At 34.5% G+C, this 25,968-nt stretch overlaps 1 protein-coding gene and 1 pseudogene across 5 annotated transcripts in view; one reads left to right on the top strand and one right to left on the bottom strand.

Annotated features, from left to right (window-relative positions):
• LOC103230364 (protein tyrosine phosphatase receptor type C) overlaps nt 1-25,968 on the top strand; it is a 121,574-nt gene that overhangs the window by 13,530 nt on the left and 82,076 nt on the right. The gene's annotated exons all lie outside the window — the stretch shown is intronic.
• LOC119619700 (phosphatidylethanolamine-binding protein 1 pseudogene) overlaps nt 4,906-25,968 on the bottom strand; it is a 35,162-nt pseudogene continuing 14,099 nt past the window's right edge.

The following is a 25,968-nucleotide window of genomic DNA, read 5'->3' as shown; positions in this document are numbered from 1 at the left end:
TGAATGATAACTCTGAACAGAGGGAACACTGGAGTCCATCTAGAGGCTCAAGGAATAAGAGGTTCTCACCTAGAGGAAGATGAAAAATACTTTCAGGGTGACCCATGAGGGAAAATCACCAAAGCCTTTGAAATAAAATATTTTCCCTTTTCTAAGAATAAAAGGTGGTGTTATGTCAAGGGCAGCTCGATGGTGTGGATGAAAGAACTATTGGGAATGGCTACTGAGAGATCAAAGGCAAGTGGAACCTCAAAATTCTGGAAGTAGAACAAGTCAGATACAATATAAGAAGTACTTCAAAGACAAGAAAATAAGAATAATAAAAATACCTTTAGTTGTCAAATGTAAAATTTGTGCCAGTTTTATCACATTCTATTTTTCAGGAGCACTGTAAAGGGTACTTTCTATTAATATCAATTTAACTGTACGTATCTTCCCATCTATCTTAATTAGTCAATTTTCAAGAACAAATGTGTTATGCTCAAAGTACCAAAGGACTTTTTTGTTAGCCTTAATAAAATGCATTCTCTTAAACTAAATTTTAATTTAGTTTACGAGTCTAAGTATAAGGTGGTTATAGAAAATGAATGTAAAATCACTTAATTAAGTGTAAAAGATTTGAGGAATTGTTATACTATTTAAGAATTTGGAAAACTATAAAGGAGTATAGAAACTATGATTAGTTTCTCATTTGGTTTTTCACTTTAAGAATTAAAATAAAAGTTGAAATCTTGATTTAAAAAATAAGAAATGATTCACAAATTATTTTACAAATTGAAATACTGAAATATAGAATGTTCAACCACTGTCAACATGAACTCCTATTTTGTAATTATTCTATAAACATCTATATTTGCTAAAGAGCAACAGACCAAGGAAAAGAAAAAATAATCAATACCATCCATAGAGCCATGGTTCTGTGGAATCTTTGCTCCAGTTTAAGTTTTGTCAGTGTCTGAAAGAAAACATTTCCCATGGATCTATCTTTTTGCTAAAAAGTATTCTTTACATTTTAAAACATATTAATATTTACATAAAGGTGCTTGTGGAAAAGGAAATCGTGTGCCTTTTATTTTAATTCATCCATTATTCTATTCCACATGTAAAGTAGAAAATACTACTTTAAGATGAAAGTAAAGCATTCTTTATTTAAAAATCTATTTTGTCCACGAATTTTATCAGAGGTAACACTTCTTAGTGTTATTCAGTGCCATAACTTGCCTTTTCTCTAGGCCTCCATTTTATGAACTGAACATCTGGATTTGATGGGCAAGAAAACATTTCCTTCCGCTGGGTTTTCTAATAACTCCCTCTTACAGATATGCATGCTTCATGTTTGTTAATAAAATTGACATGATTTTAATATCTGGTATTTTAACACACAGTGAATTATGGAATTTTCGGTGGCCTTATGTAATTAAATGTGTTTTAAAGTCCTTACAAAAAATATAAAGAGCAACTCTAAAATGTATTAGAGCCACAGATGTTTTCCTTTATAGTGTTAATTGATTTAAGGTCCATCAAAATGCTGTTAAAATGTCTAGAGGTTAACAATAACAATGGCACATGGGTCAGATTAAAATTCTTTTTGAGTAAAATAAATAAATAAATGATAGTTTATTTTCCTCTGATTAAAAAGAATTAACTAGTGGATTGAAAGAATAATGCAATAGCTAAGATTTCATTCCCTCACTTTATAATGAAAGGAGATTAGGGATTATATGGTACACCAAAAATTTATATACACAGATTACAAGTACTAGTTTTTTTAGTGAAGAAAAGACAACTATACATTTTCTCTTTTTATCTGTTGTCCTATTTTACAGTTACAGCAATTAATCTGCCAGACTCTTTAATCAATAAAATATAGTGTGTAACAACCAAATTTGGCCTCTCCCTCCCCTTAAATACATTTCCACAGCTCCTTGCTCCATTTTAAGAGAATAATATACTTTGTAATTTGAGAAAATCATGCAAAGGAAAGTTTCTCAAAATTCACATTAATATGTAATAATAATAATAAATATGTATAGCAATATCTTAGAGAGTAGAATTTTACAATATTTTATAGAAAAGATGAATATTAAAATGAAAATTTAAACACATCAGTTTTTTCATGTTAAAATTACTAAGAATGAACTACAGATTCATGAACACTTAGGGCAACTTTTATCTCAGGATAAAAGTTATCAGTGGACTGAAAATGTCAAATCAATTCAATTAAATCAGTAACAACACTTTGCTGTTTATGTGGCTATTTTTTCTTCTATTTTTATTGTCTTAGATTGCATGGATACAATCAAAATAAGTTAATTTGTATACAAGATATAAAAGGACCAGAGAATGTGTCTTCCATTAAATAATAACAAATAAGAATACCTTTTATTTTTTGATGTTATTTACTATTTACTGAGAGCCAAGTATTGTTCAAGTTGCTGGTTGGTTTTTTTTAATTAGCTGACATATTTTCTGCTTTTATTTGAGTTAGAATTCCTGCACAAAACATTTTAAAAAGAGAAAACATTGAAACAAAGAGAATAGGAATTTGGAAATTTGGAGACTACTATAATGTAAAGTAGCATTATTTGTACAACAAGTAATTTTAGAGAAGCAAGAGATCTTAGAAATAATCTATTTCAACCCATCTATTTTACAAATGAGAAAATTGAAAGTCATAGATATTTAGTGACTTGTCCTTTGTTACACCAAAAATGAGGGAACTTGGTCTAGAATTCCTCCAGTATATTATGAGGTATTTGTCCTTTGGCCTGATACAATGAAATGAATATTGGATTAGGCATTTATGGACAAGTTTTGAATCCTAACTCTATTACTAATTCCTCTTCACTAGACTGAGATTCTGGTATGTGGTATTCAATAAGTCACTTGACTTTTTTAAGCCTTGGTTTCTTTTTCAGTGAGATTTACAGCTTAGACTAGTTTCTGAATCTTGGCCCTGTGGACAATCTAGTTGGAGAATTGAGATGACCTGGGCATTGTTGGATGCTTAGCAACACTCCTGCCTCTGCAAACTAGACACAGCAGCACATTTACCCAATCTACTCTGACTGTGACAACCACAAATGTCTCCAGGCATTACCAAACGTCAACTGAGGGCAAAATTGACTACCCTCGCCACCTTAACTGCAAACTACAAACTTCATTGAAATAATTTCTTTATGGCTCCCAGCAGTAACATTGTGCTATTCTAGACCAGTTGGTTAAACTGCCAGATGCTTCATCAGAAAGCACCCACTAAGCATTACTCACCATGAAGTTTGTTGGGTACTCTATACAATGAGCAAAGGAGATATCATATAATTTTAAAAAACTTAAAATATTCACAGGTGAGAATTTTGTAGTAACAATTAAGTATTAAGTATTAGAAAAATTTAAAAAGTTTTAACAAAATGATATAAAAATATATTCACTATAAGTAGGATGTAATTTTTGTCCTGTCAGAGTTATCCATGTATTTACGAATCGTACCTACCAGAGATTACAACAATTTGGTCATTATTTCAAAGATTAACAGGGACTCATTTCCAATCATAGATGTTCATTATACTAATCTAAGACATTTGCAGCTGTGTAAGGCAGTGATTTCCAGTAAGAATTGCTAGAACAAACATTAAGCATTTCATAGTGAAAAGAGTCACAGGTATATTTTCATCCTTTGCATATAGAAGAAATAGCAATCTATTATCCTCAGTTTTTGACTTAAAAGGTGTTGTTGCTTCCCTTTTTTTACCTCCCCTACTCAGTTTTTTGCCCATGGATCCAGACACCTACGAGGGTCTAATACAGGGATAGCGCATTGTGCATGAACTATGAAGGTACAATGGAAGCTTGCCTGGCAATCAGTGCCAGACCAGAGAGCTAGTTGGATGAATTCTGCTACACATCACAGGGCTACTATTTTTTTTTTTTTGTCATATATTACTGCAAGTTCCCTGAGGAAGTTTACTAATCTGTGGTTTTACGAGAAATGCACGTCATGGAGGTGGCGTGGGGGAGTGGGTGAACAAGGAAAGTTTAGTTGCTATAAAATGGGAGCTGAGAGCTCAAGCAGGTTGGTTATGTTCTGCCAGATGGAGATAAAACTGTGGCAGCCACATCCTGTGACTAGAAATTGTTTAAGTAGGCAGACCTGTTGGAGGACAGGTCATTAGGCAAGGAGATTAAACTAGAGTAGGAAAAAAAATCAGTTTTGTTTAAAATGAAATATCTACTTGTGTTAATAGAACATTCCAACTCCACTATAGGATGGAATCAACAGGTTTTCTTTTTAATACATATAGTGTATCTATATATACACACACACTGTATGCATTCCTATGTAGATTAAATATTTTGATTTACCTTTTTCTAGTAAAGCAGATCGTTCTGGAACCCAAAATATTCACTTACTAGAGCAGGAAAACTTAGCTGTGCATTTATGCTAATCACATTGTAGATAATTAATCTTTTAGAAAGTAGATTTTTCTGTTTACTAGTTGATAAAGTGTTAATGGCAAGAACTTTTTCTGTTATTTAATATTATCATCAGATTACTGGTGCTTTCCATTTTATTCCTTTAAAAAAATCCAACTTTTGTAAGCCACACTATTTTCTGTTTTTATTGGATTCATACAATGAAGATTTTATTTCTCTCTAAGCTAAGATAAAGGATGTCAAGAATAAACCATTTTCTCCTTTTAAATAAAAATACATTCACTATAGATATTCATTTGAAATCTCAAGCATACCTGAAGTAAGTATACTCAGTTTTATGAGTGAAAAATCAATTACTATTTAAAACAAAACAAAAAAAAACAATGTTCAGTGTTTTCATTTTAGCTCTCTTGCTGCTTTTGGGCTCTGACTGGGTCCGGAAGCAGAAGTTGCAAAATATTATGAGAAAACTTTTGCTCTTTTTTTTTTTTTTTTTTTTTTTTTTTAAATCTCCACCCAAATGGAAATACCAGAAGTCTGCAAGCTCATTCTTGCTAAATATTCACCTCAGGATTGTATTTCTACTGCAGGTCTTCTGTGACGTTTTACAGCTGGCCTCTTTCCATTCAGAGTTGCTGTTCATCTTTGAATGTCTCTGCTTTACTCCAGAATGAACTCAAAAACTTTTTTTTTTTAGGTTTCTTGTTGACATTGGCTTTCTTCATAGCCCATAAAACATGCATTTGTGGCATCTCTTCCATAGACAAAAATAGTATAATTATGATTCAATACTCGATGAATGTGTGTTAAACTAAACTGTGCCCAAGCTCTGTGCAACAGTACAGGTTTTTCACCTTTCCAGGGAAGAGGTGTGGAGCACATATAGATTTCAGCCATCCTACATGCCCACAGGGACATCTTTCTGGTCTGTCTCATTGGAATACCCTTCCTTATTTGCTTTTTAGTTTCTTTCTGCTTTAAGCACCTTTCAGAGAGAAAGAGACGTTTTCCTTTGCCTTTGTATAGGCAGAGCCTAACGTTACAGAGTAGCCTTTAAATACGTATTTGTTGAATTAATAATGATACACATGAATTGATGAGGCTCTATAACTCTATGAGATAATCTGGTATCATGGGAATATTTTAGCATGTTTTGTTTAGACAGACTGATACTATGACTGATAATCTGATAGTAAAAATGACAAAATATTGAGCTTGAGTATTATTTTATTATGTTGCTTTCTTATACAAGGAGGGAATAAAATAAAGCAATGTGGACTGTAATTTGCTTCTGAAAGAAACGCAATGTATACATATACCTCCTTAAGACAGAATGATAAGGATAACCTAGAATGTTTATCATGATTTATCAATCTCTCCTATATAAGAAAAATATTTCTTGTCATGAAGTGGTAACGTTGGTGAAGTCTTTTGCTTGCTGTTTTACAAACTAATGTAACAAGTTTGCTATGCCTGCTCTGTCCTTTCCTCTCCTCTCACCCCTAAAAAGTGGTTAAAAGTTTGGCATTTGTTACCCAGAGTACTAAATATAACACATACGTGGCAAGATTTGATGGAATTGCACTTCTGTTCTTATTATGTTCTTTTCTGGAAAATTATGACAATTTATGTCCCCTTAGAGAGTGTAGCACAGTTTTCTGATTGCTCCTCATGATAATCAGAAAAAAAAAAATCAGCTATCCCTTCCTTTTAGCGTAAAAATCTTTAGAAGAAAGAGTATTTTCATCAAATCGTTTGATAATGTTAAATTGAATGAGTGATACGGTACTACCCTACAGACATGCGCAGGAAGTATCTGCATTTCTGTGACATTCTGCCTTTGTAGTACTAAGGAAAAGAATTTTCTTGCCAGACAAGATTTTTCAATGTCATATTTTAAAAATATCTTAATGATGAATTTGAAGTTGAGAACCAACTTATTTCAAGTAAAATTAAACTTTCGAGAGATAAGAGAATATACTTTTTTTAAGGTTAGAACTCAGAGGCCATTATGACAATTAATGGGCTAGTGGAGACACCTGATCTCTAAGAAGGAGACACCAGCTTCTTCTTGTTTTGATTTCTGCCTTGTTCTCTTGTCTGTTGCCACTAGACACATACTATTTTATAGTAATTATTGGCATATTTTGTAGAAAAGGCAGCTGTGTTTTCTACAAATATTTCACAAATGTTCGTATTGCTCTTTGCCAGGGAACAGAAGACAAATTGGTGGAAAAGACGCATGTGACCCCTCCCCAGGTGGAATTTCTTGTGTAGGCCCCATGCAGTGGAGGTGCTCCACTACGGAGGGACAGAGGGTGGAGTGCTCATTTTGAGGACACAATAGTTGGGACTGTCTGAGGAAATCAACTGTGTGTGTTTAATGATCAACATGGGTTTGAAGAATATTTTTCTTCTTTCTTTCTTTTTTTTTTTTTTTTGGTTGCCCAGGCTGGATTTCAATGGCATGATCTCAGTTCACTGCAACCTATGCCTCCCAGGTTCAAACGATTCTCCTGCCTCAGACTTCCGAGTAGCTGGGATTACAGGCATGCACCACCATGCCTTGCTAATTTTGTATGTTTAGTACAGACGAGGATTCTCTATGTTGGTCAGGCTGGTTTCGAACTCCCGACCTCAGGACCTCAGGTGATCCGCCCACTTTGGCCTCCCAAAGTGTTGGGATTACAGGCGTGAGCCACTGTTCCTGGCCAAGAATATTTTTCTTAATTTTTCTGTAAAACTAGATTTTTTAGTTTTCAAAGAAGGATATTTTGGTAGTTTTTCTTTAAAATGCATATCATTATACAGAAATCATTGTCAATATATATGGACATATATATGTATATATACACACACATATATATTTGTCCATCTCTCTCTCTCTCTCTCTCTATATATATATATATATATATATTTGATCATTTTTTTAAGATAGTGTCCTAGGCCTGGAATTCCTGTGTTAAAAAATGAAACATTTTCAGTCTCTTCATAGATATTGACAAATGGCTTTCAGAAAAGTTGTTTTCTCTATTCCCTTCCTAACATTGTATGAGTTTCCTTTCATATACTTTTGTCAGAGTTTAATTTTATCATTTTCAAATGTGTTATTTTTATAAAAACTGATATTTCTTCAATTTATCATTTTGTGGTTAATTTTTTTACTGTGTTTAGGGTTTTATCATATGCTTATTATTTACATTTCCTTTGTGAATTGTGTTCCTATGATTTGCACAATTATCTTTTGTGCAGCTGTGTTTAAATTTTGAATATAAAGTTATATGAAAGAGGAAAATATGTAATTTACATACACACACACAAATATATGTGTGTGTATATGTGTGTGTGTATGTGTGTGTATGTGTGTGGTATGTGTTTGTGAGTATTTTGTGTTGAAATAAATGGTAGAACCAGGACAACAGGTAGAGGTTACGAGGTTGTCATCTGTGACACAGTTTAGAGGACAAACCATGTGTGCATCTATCAACTTACCTTTTGAAAGAATCTTAACTATTAGCTTCTGGAATATTCAGAGAAGACCTGTAAGGCCAACATAGAGTCCAGTTTCCGTCCTCCTATGAAATCTAAGTAACTGACAGCAAGCCCTTGAGCCTTATCATCTTCATTAGAGAATCTACCACCAGTACAATGATTCAAAATGCATTGTATTCTTGCACTGAGGTGCTTCACTTTTTGCTTCACCCCAAAACTAACCACATGCCTAGCTGCTAACTTTCACACCAGGCTTATGAGAACAGTATTTTCAGTAAGCTCTCTTTTTCAATTCCTTTCCCAATGGAACTGGAGAATCTGAGTTGAAAGAAGCCTTAGAGGTGACTAGGAGTGACATATATACTTTGCTCTTACCACACACTCACTGAATATTTTCTGAAGACTACATTAAGAAAAAAAGAAAAGCCTAAGTTAGTGCTAAACTGCTCAAATATTTTGAAATTTGTGATTTCAAAATCTTTCAACATTATTATCGAAGCCAATGGTTCTCATGCCTTTTAGTCTCTGGACTCCTTTTTAAACATTCTTAAACATAAACTCAATTTTTAGCTATAATTGTGGAATATAAAGAGCTTTTGTCTATGTGAGTTATGTATATTTATTGTAAAATGAACTAGACAGAATTTAAAAATATTTAGTTATTTAATAGTAGTAATAAACCAATATATTAATATAAATAGCACATATTGTATGAAAAACAACCAGATATTACAAAACAAAGATTTAATCGGAATAGTGTCACTTTTTTGCATTTTTACAAATCTTTTAAATGTCTGTCTGAATAACAGCTGGATTCTCATATATGCTTTTATATTCTCTATCTGTTGTAATATTGTATACCATATAGTTTCTGGAAACACTAATTTTCTACTAATTAGAGAATGAGAGAGAAAAATAAAAATAACTTCTTAGTACTATTAGGTAAATAATCATACTTATAACACTTAATTAGTATTATTTTGACCTTGAAGAATCTTTAAAAGGTTCTTGGGGACTAGCTTGAGCCTCCAGAAAACACTGAGAACAACTGATAAGCCAATGAGATAAAATTCTTATCCTTACAGGAGTATGGAATAGGACCATACCTCTTTCTTATAATAATACTTCAAGTATTTGAATGTATTTATTGTATTTTCATCTATACTATTTCTTCTTAGGACAAAATAGACTTCTTTAAGTTTCCATATTTGACACATTATCTTTCTCCCCTCCCCACTACCTACCTCCGGTTAGCCTCATTTGAATACTCTTGGTTTTCAATTTCATTTATAATGTGTGATATTACTGGACTGGACACAGGGACCTGGTACCTTGAATCAACAAAGACTTGTCTTCCAAAAGACAGTGATTAAGAAGCCACCACGTCCAACCGGTCAACCAGTTTTTATATTGCACAAATCAGCAATCTCAGAGTCAACCTAACCAGATTTAGAAAACACACTTCCATGATATGTTGGCTATTTTATTAATAGTAATATCAATAAAAATAATCATTAAGACAACTGATAATATTCAGGACTTCATATGTGCTAGGTGCTATGTTTAATGCATGCATTTATTCACTCATCTAATTCTTACAGTAATTTTATGATGTATATGTATTTCTTATTCCTATTTTATAGATAAAGAATCTGAGGCATGGAAAATGTAGGCAATTTATTTGAGATTACAGAGCTAATAAGAGGCAGAGCCAAGGTTTGATCTGAACAACTTGATTCTAGGATCATTTTGGCTGGGAATTTTCTGAGAGCTGTGTGTGTGTGTGTGTGTGTGCACACGCGTGCTTGTGCGTGTGTGTGTGTATAAGCATGAGACCGTATTAGTATACACATAAATGTCAATATATATTTTAAACTGTAATGTCTTAATGGAGTGGCTTATATTATAGAAATAAGAGAAATAGAAGAGGATTGAAAGGGTGAAAAAAGGGAAAAGTAATTAGGAATATTGAAAAAGCTAAAATGTAGTTCTCTCCGTATTCTGGATACCCCTGCCCTTTTTTTTTTTTTTTCCTTCACTTTCCACACATTGACCAGTATTCCTTTCTCCTTTCTTAAAATAGTTTTACAGATACTATAGATAACCTTAGCTATTTGACAGTTATGTTTCTGTTCTTTTAATATGTCTGCTTCTATAACTGTCACACTTAAATGTTTTCATAGGAATCATGAAAACTATAGTTTTTCCTTCAACGTAAGGATCTCTTATCACGCTTTCATTCTGAACTAACCATTCCCTCTCTGCAGTTGATGTAACTGTGCCATATGACCATTGTACACATGTGGGAGGGAGGAGCTGAATAATGCCTGACCCCTAGCCAGAGCAAGAGCTACTGGCCAAAGGGGAGATGGAGCATCTGTGTTGTACTTCCCATGTCTCTTCAGCTAGGAAATGCAATAGATTTCTGACGAGTCTGTGACTACCTACTGATGAGTAAAGACAATCTCCCAGCACAATTGCACTGCAGGCAAGACTGAACTTATGACTACTTCTTCTGTGTAATTTTAAATTTCTTAGACCTGAACCCTGCTGAGTACACCTGCTTCCCTCTATTCCTTGCTGAATTTCATTCTTTTCGTGCATTAATGGAGCCAAACCAAGCTGGTAGTGGTAACAATTTGAATAATAATGGTCTTTACCTTTTTATCTTTTGAAAAATAGAATTCTTAGGAGCGCTTTTAGCTGTAAGACTCCTTCATCCAATTAAATAAGCTTTAAACTTCATGAAAAGTGTAAAAGGGCACAGGTGTGTTTGTGGAAATAGAAGGAAGCAATCTTGAGCCTGAATACGTTGAGGTACTGGCAAACTTCTGGAGGTAGTTGAAGAAGACTTCAGTTAGAAGCTTGGTCAAATGGACAAAGTCCTGACCTGGGCATTGGAGACCTGTAGCCACCCTCTGAATCCACAGCTGACCTAGTGGCCTTGATATATAATATTGATTGCAAGGTAGTTTTGTGATGGTTAAGATTGCAGACTTTAATAACTAGATTTATTGGATTTAAATCCCAATTCTGCCACTTATTACATTTCTCTGGGAAGAGTGATAAACCTCTTTGTGCATCAGTTTCCTCATCTTTAAGTGAAAATAATTTGAGTGCATACCTCACAGGTACTAAAGAATAAATGATTGGAAAATAAAAATTATTGAATATATGTTATAATTATTATTTTCATTGTTATGCTATTATTATTTTTATTATTAATGTATGACATCATGTTACCTGCCTAACAACAGAGTATAGAGACAAAAGCAAAATATTTTTTCTATATTAATAATCATAATAAACACTACTAATATTTCCAAAACTATACTTTTTTTTACCCTACATGCCTTTAGTTCATGGAAGGAAAAGTATGCTAAAGATGCTATAGGGGCGATGAGAATGATAAATATTACTATTTAAGATAATGTTTGCTATACCTTTTATGTATCAGTTAGGTGTATATGTTCTCAGAAAATTGGTTTTTTAATAATTGAGAACAGTGTGGGTTTTTATTCTGTTTCCGGAAGGCAGTGTCTGTGGCTGTGAGAAAAAAGGAACAGACCATCTTCCCACATTTGAGAGGGAACTGTACAAAAATTGGAAAATATTTATTTTAAAAAGCTTTTGGATGTGAATTTTGTCATAACTGCAAAATGTATTGGCCGCAAAATATATTATTTGGGTAGCAAGAAGAGACTTAAAGATGCTATGTGGGAGAAAAACTAAGTCCCTACTATCTTTGTGAGAGCATGTCTCAGAGGACATGATGTGATCCCGTAAGTCTGTAACAATCTTATTGTGCCCCAGTGCAGACACTGCTTCCTACTTCCATGTAGAAAACAGAACTGTTTTTTAAAATTCCTTCTCAACCATCATTTCTAATAGTCATGTTACTTAATGACAAAATCAGATACAGTGGCCTTTAATACGATATAGTGAATGCTTTTTGAAAATTTGGACAACTCTAACCCAGATATACCAGAAACTGCTCTCCTCTTCATCTCAGTTGTCTACTTCCTCTTCAGAGCTGTGTGTGTGAAGCTCTAGAATAGGCTGTTTTGGAAGAATACAAAATCTCCTCTCCAAAGTCCCTTATAATCTTGATAGTTGCTAGATTTGAAATAAAGTATTTATTCTCCCCATGCCCTGAGCCTCTCCCTTATGTCCACATAAGCTCTAGCACTGGAAGAAATATTTTAAGAGCTCTTTCTTTTTGCCTTTGTGATACTCCCATATTAAAAAATGGCTTATGACAGGAAAAGGACCAAAATGCTATATTTTTTCCCTTAAAGCTAATGTTCTGGGGGACTATCATGAAAAATCCAGGTATCCTAATCTGGAGAGTTACCCTTTGGATCTGAATGGGATTGGAGCCAGTACAAGGGGTGGGGGGTGTTTTTGGAACATCCCTGCAGCCTTTTAAAGCAATTTAATACATGAGTTAAGTATCATATTTTTAAAAAGATATTTATTTTTTATTATAATTTTGATGAATGCATTTTCGTCAAAGTTGTCACAGTCAAGAAGTCATTACTGAGACCCTGAGGGTAAGGCAGGAGCCAAGTGAGAACAAGCAGATGTCAAAGATCGTGAAAAACCAGAACAGCCAGGTCCCCCAGGCATACAGAGAGATGTTTTGCAATGGCAGGTCTCTGTGGTTGTCTGGCCCAGACTTCCACCTTGAGGTAATTGGGGTAACTATAATGATATTTTCATCCTGATCTCTTCATGCAGTTATGTGTTTCCAAGAACAGATAAACTATGAACTTAGTACAAGTGTCTCCTTTCCTTGGATTCTCACCATCTGGGTGGTAAACATGACAGAAACATTCAAGTATGTTCAGTGTGGTGCATGGTAACAAACGCTATAGCACAGACTAGGGAGTGTGTCTGGCAACGTGTTGGCAAATAATTACATTGGCACATTCAGGATAAAATGAGAATATGGAAAAATAGAATAAGATTCTCTTCCCAGTCCTAGAAAGACAACCCAAGTGTATGTACTGTTTATATTATGTTATTAGTATATCTTTACCTGCAAAGGGCAGGTCATTATCATTCAATATGCTCAAATACTCACATTTAAAGATGTAGGCACTTTGAGAGCCAAGACGGGAGAATCACTTGAGCCTAAGAGTTCAAGACTGGACAGGGTAACATGACAAATACCATCTCTACAAAAAATACAAAAATTAGCTGGGTATGGTACCTGTGGTCCCAGCTACTTGGGAGGTTGAAGTGAAAAAATTGTTTGAGTCGAGGAAATGGAGGCTGCAGTGAGCCATGGTCACACCACTGCACTCTAGCACTCTAACCTGGGCAACAGAGCAAGATTCTGTTTCAAAAAAAAAAGTATGTAGGGAGCATTGCGGACATCTGTTCATAGAGGGTTAAACAATAGAATTAGACAACCATGTGTATGTCTGGAATCATGTGTTTTTTCCACACATGTAGGAAGGAGAAGGTCGGAACAATGAAAAGATTCTTTTAGTGATCATAGTGGCTCCAAAGCAGATGCTTTGGTATATGTAATACTCATCTATCTTATAAAGAAAATAAGGGAATAATAAAAGCATTTGCTAACCATGTCTAGATACTATAGTAAATGTAAAAATAAAGGGTCTGTTAATCTGTTAACTGAGCTTAATATATGATGTGATATAACAGCAGCCTTCAAATATGCAGAGGGCTATAACAGAGATCATGATGATCAGATTTTCATTCTGGCTTAGAAAGACTAGACACAGAAATTAAAGGCATAAATTACTCTATAAGCAAAACAATCTTAACATAACACTCCTTTCAAGGTAGACTATGAATATTTCCACCAATAATATATTTATTAAAATAGATTCATTTTCATTTGTCTTTTTAAGTTAACCATAATTTGCTTAAACGAGGATGAGTATAAGATAACTCACTCATGACCTTGTAGATCACTGAATCAGCCAGCTTTGTATTCAGCTATCAAACAAAATAAAATGTGATCACTAGTGGTTCAAATACATTGGAGTTCTACAACTAAAGATCTAAAGGAATGAAATCCATGAGTAGTACAGAAACATAATAATGCTCTAAGCAACTTACGATATTTTGATGTTTCTTTTCTGACACCCCATTCGATAGGCTTTTGTCCTCATTCTCAGCATCTCCTATCTCATTTGGGATGCTATACATCCACACCTTTCATCCACATTCCAGCAAAAAGAAAGGGAGGGCAAAGTGGTAATATATTTTTCCTAGTGAGGTTTTGCCTCTTTATTCAGGGATGGAAACCTTCCCCAGAAGCTTTTTTCTACACTTATTGGCCAGAAATGTAACATATAACCACTCATTGCTGTCAGAGGTGGGAAGGGGTCCCTGAGAAAGAAATTATTCTTGTTTTCCAGTCTCTATTGTAGCATTTAACAAGGAAGATAGGGATTATGAATAGCTTTGGAATGTTTATCATGTCTTCTAGTTGCCGTAGCTGATAGCCATTTTATATGATTGAATCTATATTAGGCCTTTTATCTGACAAGTTTCCCAATGCACAAAGACTGAAAAAAATAGGCAACTTGCCTCAGACGGGAATAAAGAATGTCAACTGGTCTGGCCAAGTGAGTTAGGAAAGCTAGGATTTAGCCTTGGGTGCATTATTGAGGGACAATAAAGGAGTAGATGGCACTCATCCATTCATTCAGTCATTCTTACTGTGCTATTGAATACTTGCTAACTGCAAAGCACAGAGCTAGATGCTAGTGAGAATATAGAAAAGAAAGTCACAGTCTCTGCCTTGAAAACATATTTATTTTATTCGTAGGACAAGACATCTACACATATGCAAACTGTCAATTCATAACGTGTCATGGAAATATAAAAGAAGATATCAGTGAAAGTGGAATGTTCAGAGAAATTTCCATGCAGTTGATAGAATTTAAATCCTAGAATTTCAATAGGTAGTAGCTGTGTCTCAGGCATTCTAAGCGGTGCACAGCAAGAGAAAAGATGGTAATAAAGATAAGGACTGAGAAGAAGTAGGCAATCAGTCATATTTCTGCAAAGCAAGGGAGGCAATGTTAGAAAATTGCATGTGTTAGCTTGTATACACAACTTAGCTTACAATGTTAGCTTTTAGCTAACTGAATACAGATGTGAGAGTTAAAATATACTCTCCTAACAGTACAATAATGATTGTTAGAGTGGCAGGGATGATCTTACAGAAATAAATACTGGACAACCAGCAAAAACAGTGAAAGCCAGCCACATGGCTATTTGGAGCAAGAGCATTCCAGCTACTCAAATCCAAGGTGGTATCATGGTGCGATGCCTTTTTCGTTTTGTTTTGTTTTAGAGACAGGGTCTCACTATGTTGCTCAGGCTGGTTTCAAATTCCTGAGTTCCTGTGATTCTCCTGCCTCAGCCTCCTGAGTATAGTCACATGCCACCATGCCCAGCTAAGTTATATATAAACATAAGCACAGTGTAACTTGATAGCAAAATATAATATCACCTAAATTCGGGTTTTGAAGACAATATAGGAGTTAGGTAGATAAAGAAGAGAAGGAAGGGCATAACACAAAGGACCAGAAAGTATTAAAATGTCTGTGTTATGGACTTGCATACAAATTGAGTGCTTTAATTTTGCCAAGCACCTTTCATACCACTACAAGGAATTAACAATATGAGATAGCGTAAGTAAGGGGGCCTGAGAAACTTACATAAACACCCTTGGGTACATGGAAAGTAAATATAAAATGGTGTTGATAATTCTAATTACATAGTTTATAGAAAAGATACATGACCAAGTTTGAAGTGAGAATGAGTGATAAGGAATTAGGTAGGTTCTGTGTAAGGATAGGTGATTTCAGATCCCAAAAGGGCATGGCTGAATGTTTCAGCCTTTCAGAGTTGGGGAATCCATTTCTTCCTGTGGAAGAATTAGTCTTTAGGTGAATAGATATGTATTGAAGGGAAATTAAGAGAGCATAAGAAAACCTGACTTTACCTGCCAGCTATCCATGGAGGCAGTAACAAGACCACCTGAGAGCTATGGTACAATTAATTTGAAGATATTTGCACACGTAAAGTAGGTGTAATGTAACATACAGGCTCAAACATTTGAAATTGATGATATTTGGTTATTGCTGGCCTACAAAAGAAGTAATTTTATGTGATTCAGTCTAATGGTAGTAGTTTCAAAAGATTGACTTCTTTGCAAATAAGATGGTTGAAATAGTACCCAAAACTAGCACATTGGGCAAAAATTACAAAGAAATATCTAAGTGGTTGCATAGTAACCACAAAAATGAACACACTTATTTTCAGAGTTCAAACCATGGTAGATTTGACAGTATGTTTGAAAATGACTAATACTTAGTGTTGTTTACCCTGTCACCACATTCCTGCATAAGGCTCTTTATCTCTGACTGGTCATGCTCACATCTGTTGTCTGCCAGCCTTTTCTGATACCCGCAGGTACCCACCTGTACCCTATGTCCTCCTTTTATGCTTTCTGGCCTCCTTTCATGTACTGTGTCGTCCATCATACTACCTAATCTGCTATATACTGATAAAACTACTTACTTATTTTGAAAAAAATGTATTATTAGATTTAAATATATATACACATATATATGTTTGTGTGTATGTGTGTGTGTATATATATTTCCCTTCACTTTTTAAAGTTTTCACTTTATTTTTATACTATGTTTTAAGCTTCCCTAATATCTCACTGCTGAATCCCACAGACATGGAGTCCATGGCATGGTGAATCCCTGACTTGCCCATTCCTACTAACAGCAGAGTCAGAATCTAATCCAGACCTCCTGCCAGCCACTCCCAGATCCCTTCTTTCCCCAAAGAAAATGAACAATGTATTTTTTTGTGCAAAAATATACAATCGGGAATTTTTTTTAATCAGGTTTTATTTTAACTGAATAGCTTACTTAGTCCTGGGGCTTTAAAGTCAACTGAACGATGGAATCTTTTTTTTTTCAAAATGAGGCATCTTCTTACGCACTTCTGTTATTACTCTCATCATTATGAAAATCACATTTGTGAAAGGAAATGAATTTATATCAGATTTTCTTTAGCATCACCCAAAGGACCTTAATAAAGAAAACTAATACTAATTTTATTTTCTATTGTGAGCACCTTAATACGGAACTGTAAGAATAATTACTATTCTTAATGCCAAATGAAGCATATAAGTATTACTAGCTTCTTTTTTGAATTAACTTCTATACTTATCTCAGGAGTTTTTATAGTGATATAGACGTTTTGTTAAATAGGTCATGAGTGAAACATACCCCTGGTATAGCTTGACTAGGGCCTACTTTACAGACTTGTCCTGAAATACTGAATATAAGTGTTTCTGCTTCTTATTTTTCTTAGCATTTTAAAAGAAAGGCACTGGAAATCAAAAATCTCCATAGTGAAATATTTATAATTATTAAAGACTGTTATACGACCTTATTAGGTATGAAAACTATATTCAACATCCTAAATATGAAATGTGATTAGTTCTGAGTTTAAAGATTTGTGATAAAAGAAGACACCATTGAAGAAATACATAGAAAAAGGAAGACAAAATAGCTTTGGACACATTAATAACTTACACAAAAAAATTTAAAAATTAAATCATCTAAGAGATTTAATATATAATATACCCCAGAAATATTTACATTATATTTTCAAAGTCTAGAGCATTTCTTCCATAGACTCCAAAACTATTTGTATATATTATCACTAAGACACAATTTTGAGAGAAGTTGGAATGGCAGTGCAGTTAACAAAAAAAATACCCACTTTCCTTTACAAGTCTCTATCTGATTCACACTCTCTATTGCTCTTTGCTGCTTCACAAACTTCTTAAAAGATTTTGTTCTCTACACTCTCACAGGTTCACATTTACTGCTTTCTGGCTTGTTCTCCCAGCACACCACCAAAACAACTTCCATGGATACACCAGTATCACCTCCCTTGCACCCCCGCCCCGTTTCCAATAAATTAAACCCAATGGACCAAGCTAGAGCATTTATTATACTTCACCTCTCAGAGGCATTTGATGTTATTGACAACTTTCTTCTTTTCAAAATTCTGTCCTCCCCTAATTTTCATGAAACATGAAACTACCTTCTAGTTCTCTTATTTAAAATATCTCAGCCCTCTGGCTCCTCTTTCTCTATTCCCTTGTTACATGTTGGTGTTGGTATGTATTCCATTCTAGAACTTTGTCTCCTCTACCCTATGCTATCATTTAGGGTGAAATCACCTACTCCCATTGCTTAATTTGTCTGTTATAAATTTGTGACTTCTACATCTATATCTCCAGCTCTGCCATCTTTTTTGTATTAAAGACCCATTTCTCCAACTATGTACTAGACATTTCCAACTAGTATCCCACTGGTATCCCAAATTCAACATTATTGAACTCAAAAACTTCTTTCATTAACTTGCCTTGCTGTTATATTTCCTATATTGGTGAATTATATCAGCTTCCATACACTTGCCTGAGCCAATATAACCTAGAACATATTCTCCTTTTCCCTTAACTCAGCATTGACTTACAAAGAACATGCTAGGAAGTCTATATTCTTCATGTCTTAAAATATTCACCTCTGCTTCCATTGCCACAACTTTGATTTAGGCCACTCACATTTCTGCAGTAGTCTCTGAGATTGTTATCATCTCATATCTCTGCATTTTTCTTGCTAATGAAACCTTCGTTAATATTATTTTGTAAGTATTTAATTATTTAGTTATCCATGCCTTTCTATATGACTTAAAATTTCACTGGGTTTTGCTGCTTTCCTGTAACCTAAAGTTACATCCAGACTGGTCAAAGTGAAGTATGGTAACTGCATTCCCTTTGATAGTGCTGCAAGTAAGACCAGTGAAATGTGAAGGAGTTTTAGGGAAGCTTTTTCCTCAGTCTTAAAAAGAGACAAAAGGAAACAAGACCCCTCTCCCGTCTCTGGTTCATATTTGATGAGAATGTGGCACCTAGTCTTTTTGAGACCAGTAGGGTAGTTTGGCCCACACCCTGTGGATGTCAGAGCAAAACTATGGAAGGAATCTGGGTCCCAATACCATCATCAAACCATTGAGCTAATTCTGTTTTGTAAGACAATAAATTCCTTAGTGTTTACTCTGAGTTCCTTTTTTTCTATTAGTTGTAGCTGAAACCATTTTAACTGTTGTTTTTTGTTTGGTTTGGTTTGGTTTGGTTTGAGATGGAGTCTTGCTCTGTCACCCAGACTGGAGTGCAGTGGCGCCATCTGGGCTCACTGCAACCTCCATCTCCAGGGTTCAAGCGATGCTCCTGTCTCAGTTTCCCAAGTAGCTGGGTTTACAGGTGCACGCCACCACGCCCGGCTAATTTTTTTTTTTTTTTTTTTTTTTTTTGTAGAGATGGGGTTTCACCATGTTGGCCAGGCTAGTCTGGAATTCCTGATCTCAGGTGATCTACCCATCTTGTCCTACCAAAGTGCTGGGATTACAAGCATGAGCCACTGTGCACGGTCCCATTTTAACTGTATTCTAAAAGCATTTTGCAGTCTGCTAATACACAGCCTTATCTCCAACCTTGCATTCCTAAGTTCCACTCTGCATTCCACAAATGGGATTAACGACCTATTGAAGGCTCTATAATAATTCCTGTCACCTGAGGATAATGTTAAAACTTCTCAGTTTATAAGAGAGGGCCTTCATTATCAGCGTCACATTTATTTTCCAGAAAGATTTCTAGCACCCTTCTACCTTACATCTTGGTTTTCAGCCAGGAAGAACAACTTTTACTTTCTGAAATGTACTAGATTCTCAACGTTGGGCCACATTGCTATTTTTTTTCTAAAAGACTCATCATCTTCCTTTCCTACCTCACTCAAACATATCCTTCTTAACTTAGACATTACTTATTTTGGGGAGTCTTCCATTATTACCCTAAGAATAGGGTAAGCATTCTTCCTCCCTCCTTCCATAGAAAGTAGGAAACGATTGTACTTTCACATTGTAATGTGGCTACAGTATGATCAAAATAATTAAATCTAAAAAATACTGTGTGAATTCAAATTTTTCTCAGCTATTCACAAGCTGAATGATTTCAAACAAGTTATTTATTGTGCCTTATTGTGCTTTCCTTGTCTCTAAAATAGAGGTAATAATTATACATACTTCATATTATTACAATGATTGAGGAAGCTAATGTATATGGTATATACACATATATATATGTATATATAACCTAGTATAATGCTTGATACATAATAAGTGCTGTGTACATGCCCAGTCAAATAATGGTCATTTGAAAATATTTATTGAGTAAATGAAGAGGAAAGTGTTTATTTTCAATACATTCAAATATATTGTTTTGATTATTTCCATTACAGAGGTATAATTCCACCCTCAGTTTATTATTCAGAAAAATGGAAGAGTACATTTTAACTGCTCCTCCAGTGATACTATGGAAAACAATCTTCTAGAAAAATAGAGAAGGTGTAATTAATGACTAAAGAATCATATACTCTCAAAGTGAGACAATTTCCCAAGAAATGCGGTAGAATAAGCCTTTTGGTTTCTGATTTTTTTTTCTTAACTTTCCTTGTATGTTGTAGAAAGTCAAACCAAATTTAAGAAATTGAAATTTTAAAGTATTAATAATGTACTTCTCTCCCAAAATTGTTGTAATGTAATGATTTTTCCCATGTGGATGAATTATGTATGTATCTGGAGGCTAAAAACCATAAAATCAAACTTTTATTAGTAGACATTTGTTGTTCACTTTGTACACCATAAAGCAGCAATCAAAAAGTTTTCCAAACAAATTATTTTATGTATTTTGACTAAATCCAGATTTATCTTCTTAAAATGAAGACCTTTGTTGTAGTTGCATTTGTTCTTCATACGCAGTAGAATGACACAGACTCTTTGGCTTAGAGGTCATGTCTCCTTTTTACAACACTTGGAGCGGCATCTCATGCTCATCACTTCAGTTAGATAAGGAATGCTGTCCAGTCACAAAGACTCATGAGATCATGTCCAATGAAGACATTTAACAATAAATTCACAGCTAGTGAATGACAATTCTATAAAGCAGTGTCAAGTATTAAGCAGATAGGTAGGTAAGCTTTATTATATTTTTTAAATGTGAAATTTTACAATTGTGAATATTTACAATTTTACAATGTCAGGATGGATAACACTGCCTTTTTAGTAATGGTAGCCTTCATCATCTGCATTATGACTATATAATAATAACATAATAATATACAATAGTATGTTATATATATGGCATACATATTATATATATATAACATAATATATAACATATATAATAACATATAATTATAACATAATAACTGGGGCTATGATTGCAAACATTTATAAGATGTGCTATGAAAATGTCCTAATCACAAAAACACTCAATTTTAAAGTGAAACAAAATGAATCTATGCTATGCTCTGCTTCATCTTTTGCTGAACTAGTTACAAACAAACCTTTTAAAAATAAGCTTTCAATTTGGGAATAATTTTAGATTTACAGAAAAGTTTCAAAGACAGTTAGGAAAGTCCCCATTTACTCTTCATTTGGTTTCCTCTAATGTGAACATTTGCCAAGGGTACATTTGTTAAAACTAAGAAGTAACCATTGGTACAATGCTATTAACCAAAATTATAACCTTTACTTGAATTTTGCCCATTTCTCCAATATTGTTCTTTTCCTGCCATAGCATCCAATCTAGGACCTCATGTTGCATTTATTTCTTATGTATCTTTAGTCCCCTAGGATTTGTGATGGTTTTCTGCCTTTTTTCTTTTGGAAACTGCTCATTGCCTCTGTTAGTTTTCTGATCCTCTGAGATGTTATTGACAGTAAAATAGCATGTGAATTTCACCTAACTAAAATGTTTATTTGATCCAAAGGCTTGATTTTAATAATTTGAAAGAAAAAAATGACTGTATTTTTCTCAGTTCTAAACATTTTACTAGAATAGTAATTATATTCTTTCAACTTAGAATTAATATTGATGAGAAGCAAACATCTAAATTTAAAAGAAAATATAGTTTTGCTGAGGGAGGTAATAGACAATAAAATGTATCTATTATAGAAAAAAATCCCCAAAACTTTCTCATTAAATGTGCTTTATCTTTACTTCATTACTAATATTTAGCTTTTTTCTTTTAAAAAGCATATGCCAATGATAATATCTCATTAATAATAAGAATCCATCCAATTTTAGTTTGATCTTCCACCTGACTAGGTTTTATTGGATTAAATTATCATAAAGAGACAAAATAATGCAAAAAGTGATAAATCTATAAACCTTCCCTAAGATTTCCCATAGAATGATCAACCCAAATGTACTCTTTATTTTATGCCATGAAATGACATACTGTGTCAAGAACTGAATTTCATCATATGTGAGACATAAAACTATTTTTATATCTCTATAAATTCGGTATAAATTATAAAAGTATGCTGATAAACTGATCATTTGAAAACACAGAGTCAATTTTCCCTGGAAGAGTTTCTCATTATAAAGGAAAGGCAACCATCTTTTTCCATCTAGCTTTATCAAGTCAGGAGCTATATTCTCAGAATGGGTAAGTAATTTCTGTTGTACCTACTAATTTCATTTAAAAAGATAACTAGAGAATATTGGAAGCATTATTGTAAAACTGTGTCAAAGACCGAAATATCATTCCTACCTTAGACTGTACCTCAAGATCGAAGCTCTGGATGCTATCTGAAATTAAAATGTTTACATTAAGATTAAAAATCAGTAAAATAAATGTTTGAAATGAAAACCAGACAAATAATGAATAGTTTTACTTAGACCCACTCTTCAAATGTTGCTAAAGGGCTTGTAAATGTTGCTGTTGTTTTAATAACTAAGTCAAGCCAGTTTTATTTAATTCAGTACATGGAGTATTAATGTGCTGTATGAATGCCCAAGGTAGTACTGGACATTACAAGGTCTTTAGGAACAGTGCTTCTGAGTTTTAAAATGGTGACTAGTTTAGTATAGATTCAACATAAGCATTAGGTGTTCTTTTGACATTTGGGAATCAGCCAATCAACAGGAGGAATAGTAAATTGAATACAAACTTGAAAGAGACCATGTCTTTTTTTCATCCAACTGTGAAAAACTTTCTTTGTACAATTGTTAAACTTAAGAAACAGATGGTAGATCTGTATCAGTCAGTGAGGGGTTTCTGAAGTACTTTTCTGGATGAACGCCAAGAAACCGGGTTCCTGAGACTTTGCATGGCTCTGGATTTGTTCTGAGCTGTTCAGTGAAGTGAGGCCTGGCATTCAGAACCCGGGGGGAGGGAGAGTAGTCATTCCCATTGCCTTGCACAAAGATAGAATCAGAGGTGACAGGTCATTGGAAAATCACATCTTGAGAGTTGGTGTCTTTATTTTGAGTTGGTATCTTTTTGAGAGTTGATCACTCATAAGCCTTGCTTTTGATAATATTTCTTTAAATTCCTCCAAGGAACAAAGGGAAGTGCAAAAAGAATATGATAAAATACAGCATTGAATGAGATAGGTGTATTCAAGTTAATGGGCACACTAAATACTGTAATCTGGGAACATAACTCAGACTTCTTTTCTTCTTTGCCCAGTACAAGTTGCATGATCATAGAATATTTATGTAAAAATCAGAAATCAAGGTCAAGAGGGTAGGCATATTTAGATTCTTACTCTATTCATAATTAACAATAAAATAAGATTTTGTGTCCCGATTAAAAGAATGGGTGGCTCAGCCCGCATAACCTCTTAGTTTTATCTATAACTGGATTTCTGAATCTCTTTTGAAAATTACTACCATTGGTGGTCACTGAGTGAAAAAAGCAGAAGGATAGACTGGTGTTAACTGTAATGAATATTTATCCAACATTACCTGTGGTCCTGCTGTCCATTTTAAATTCTAAAAGCATTTTACAACCTGCTGATACATGGCTTCATCTCCAACCTTGCATTCCTAAGTTCCGCTCTGCATTCCACAAATGGGATTAATCACCTACTGACAGCTCTATAATAATTCCTGTCACCTGAGGATAATGTTAAAACTCAGTTTCTAAGAGAGGGCCTTCATTATCAGCGTCACATTTATTTTCCAGAAAGATTTCTAGCACCCTTCTGCCTTACATCTTGCTTTTCAGCCAGGAAGAACAACTTTTACTTTCTGAAATGTACTAGATTCTCAACGTTGGGCCACATTGCTATTTTTGTTTTTCTAAAAGACTCATCATCTTCCTTTCCTACCTCACTCAAACATATCCTTCTTAACTTAGACATTACTTATTTTGGGGGAGTCTTCCATTATTATCCTAAGAATAGGGTAAGCATTCTTCCTCCCTGCTTCCATAGAAAGTAGGAAACGATTGCACTTTCACACTGTAATGTGGCTACAGTATGACCAAAATGATTAAATTTAAACAATACTGTGTGGATTCAAATTTTTCTCAGCTATGCACAGGCAAAAGCCTCCTGCATTTATTGCTTTATCTAATCCTCATATCAACTCATATATAAACTAGATTTTATGATTATGGCTCTAAAAATAAGGAGACTAAACCTCACAAATATCACTTAACCTGTATAAGACCTTAGTTGGCTGAGCTAGGATTCAAAACTATGTCATTCCGAGGACACTATAAAGTCCAGCTCTGTATTTCCACATAGGGATGTATATTTCCAGGAACAGTTTTACATTTTGTTCTTTATTGCATGAACATAAATGTAGATACATATGAAAATTCGAAAGCACATGAAAATGCCAAGAGGAAATGCAATACCATCTTATGAAATGAGGAATTACACATATCTTACAGTAAGTTTCAAAATTATATTGCTCAAAGTATTTTTACTGTGGAACCATAGGCACAAACTATACTAAGAGTAAATCCAAAAATGTTTATTGTCCTTCTATAAACTAACTACTGTGTAGGATACAAGTGATGCTGATTTCACCAGTGCCTTTAAGAAGGACAAATCAAATTAAAAAGCCAAAATGCCTGAAGGTAATAATCTAGATGGTGGTAACAATAACAATAATTACTACCATTTATAGAACTTTTTGATCTTGTTCACTCAACATTGCTATTTTTATTCAATTATAAGCAAACAGCAGAATTAACCCAACATTCAACAACTCCAGATCAGCTTTTCTTACCCCCATGAAGAGCTATCAATTTAACAACTACAGTTGTAAGGATTCCTAATAAGCTGTCAATGAGCACTGCTGCCAGTCTAGATGGCCATGCCCCAACAACAGCAAAGCCACTCTCCCTAATGCTTTTTCCAGGATTGCTTTTTAAAGGGTCCAGAGCAAGATACTGACGCCTATTAAGGCATCTGAGATGCCCCGTGTTGGGGTTTAGCCTCCATGCCAGTCAGCCTCTGGTTTTCTAGGTCAGCGACAGCACCATAAAAACACGCTGAGTACAATTCTGGTCTCAGGATCACAGGCAGAGAGGCGACCAATCCTTTTTCCTTAATTTTTTTTTGGTGAGGGGGCGCGTGGGTAACCTCCCTTAAAGATTCTTTGATGCTTTGCTCTATTACTGTAGGCCTGGTCTTTTTTCTCCCAGCTTTTTCTTCTTTAAACTCTGCATTGCTATTTTCATATTAATTTGATGACCCCATCACAGTACCAAAATATTCCTCAAAATAGAGTTCTACTTTGATCAAAACATACACCAGAGTGAGTGAGTGACTAGAATTATAAAGGCCAGGTAGCAGAAAAAGTTACCCTAAACCATCTGACTGCTCATGTCTTGCCTGTGCAAAGGAGAGCCGGAAGAGGAGAAATCTATTATACATGCAACACTGAACTGGAGAACAGGGCCTGGGGCCTCTGGGACAGTTCAGGTCCCTGAGCTGCCCCCTACTTCCCAGACAGCTGTTCGTGCAGTGCAGTTTGGACACAAAGTCATCCCACTCAGCCTGGTAATGCTTGTTGGCCACTGGGGCCCTGAGCTCGTTGTTGTTGTTGTTGTTGTTTTGAGACTGAGTCTTGCTTTGTCACCAGGCTAGAGTGCAGTG

The sequence above is a fragment of the Chlorocebus sabaeus genome, chromosome 25 (genome assembly GCF_047675955.1).
Source record: "Chlorocebus sabaeus isolate Y175 chromosome 25, mChlSab1.0.hap1, whole genome shotgun sequence".
NCBI lineage: Eukaryota > Metazoa > Chordata > Mammalia > Primates > Cercopithecidae > Chlorocebus > Chlorocebus sabaeus.
This window is presented reverse-complemented; position numbering and strand designations above follow the sequence as displayed.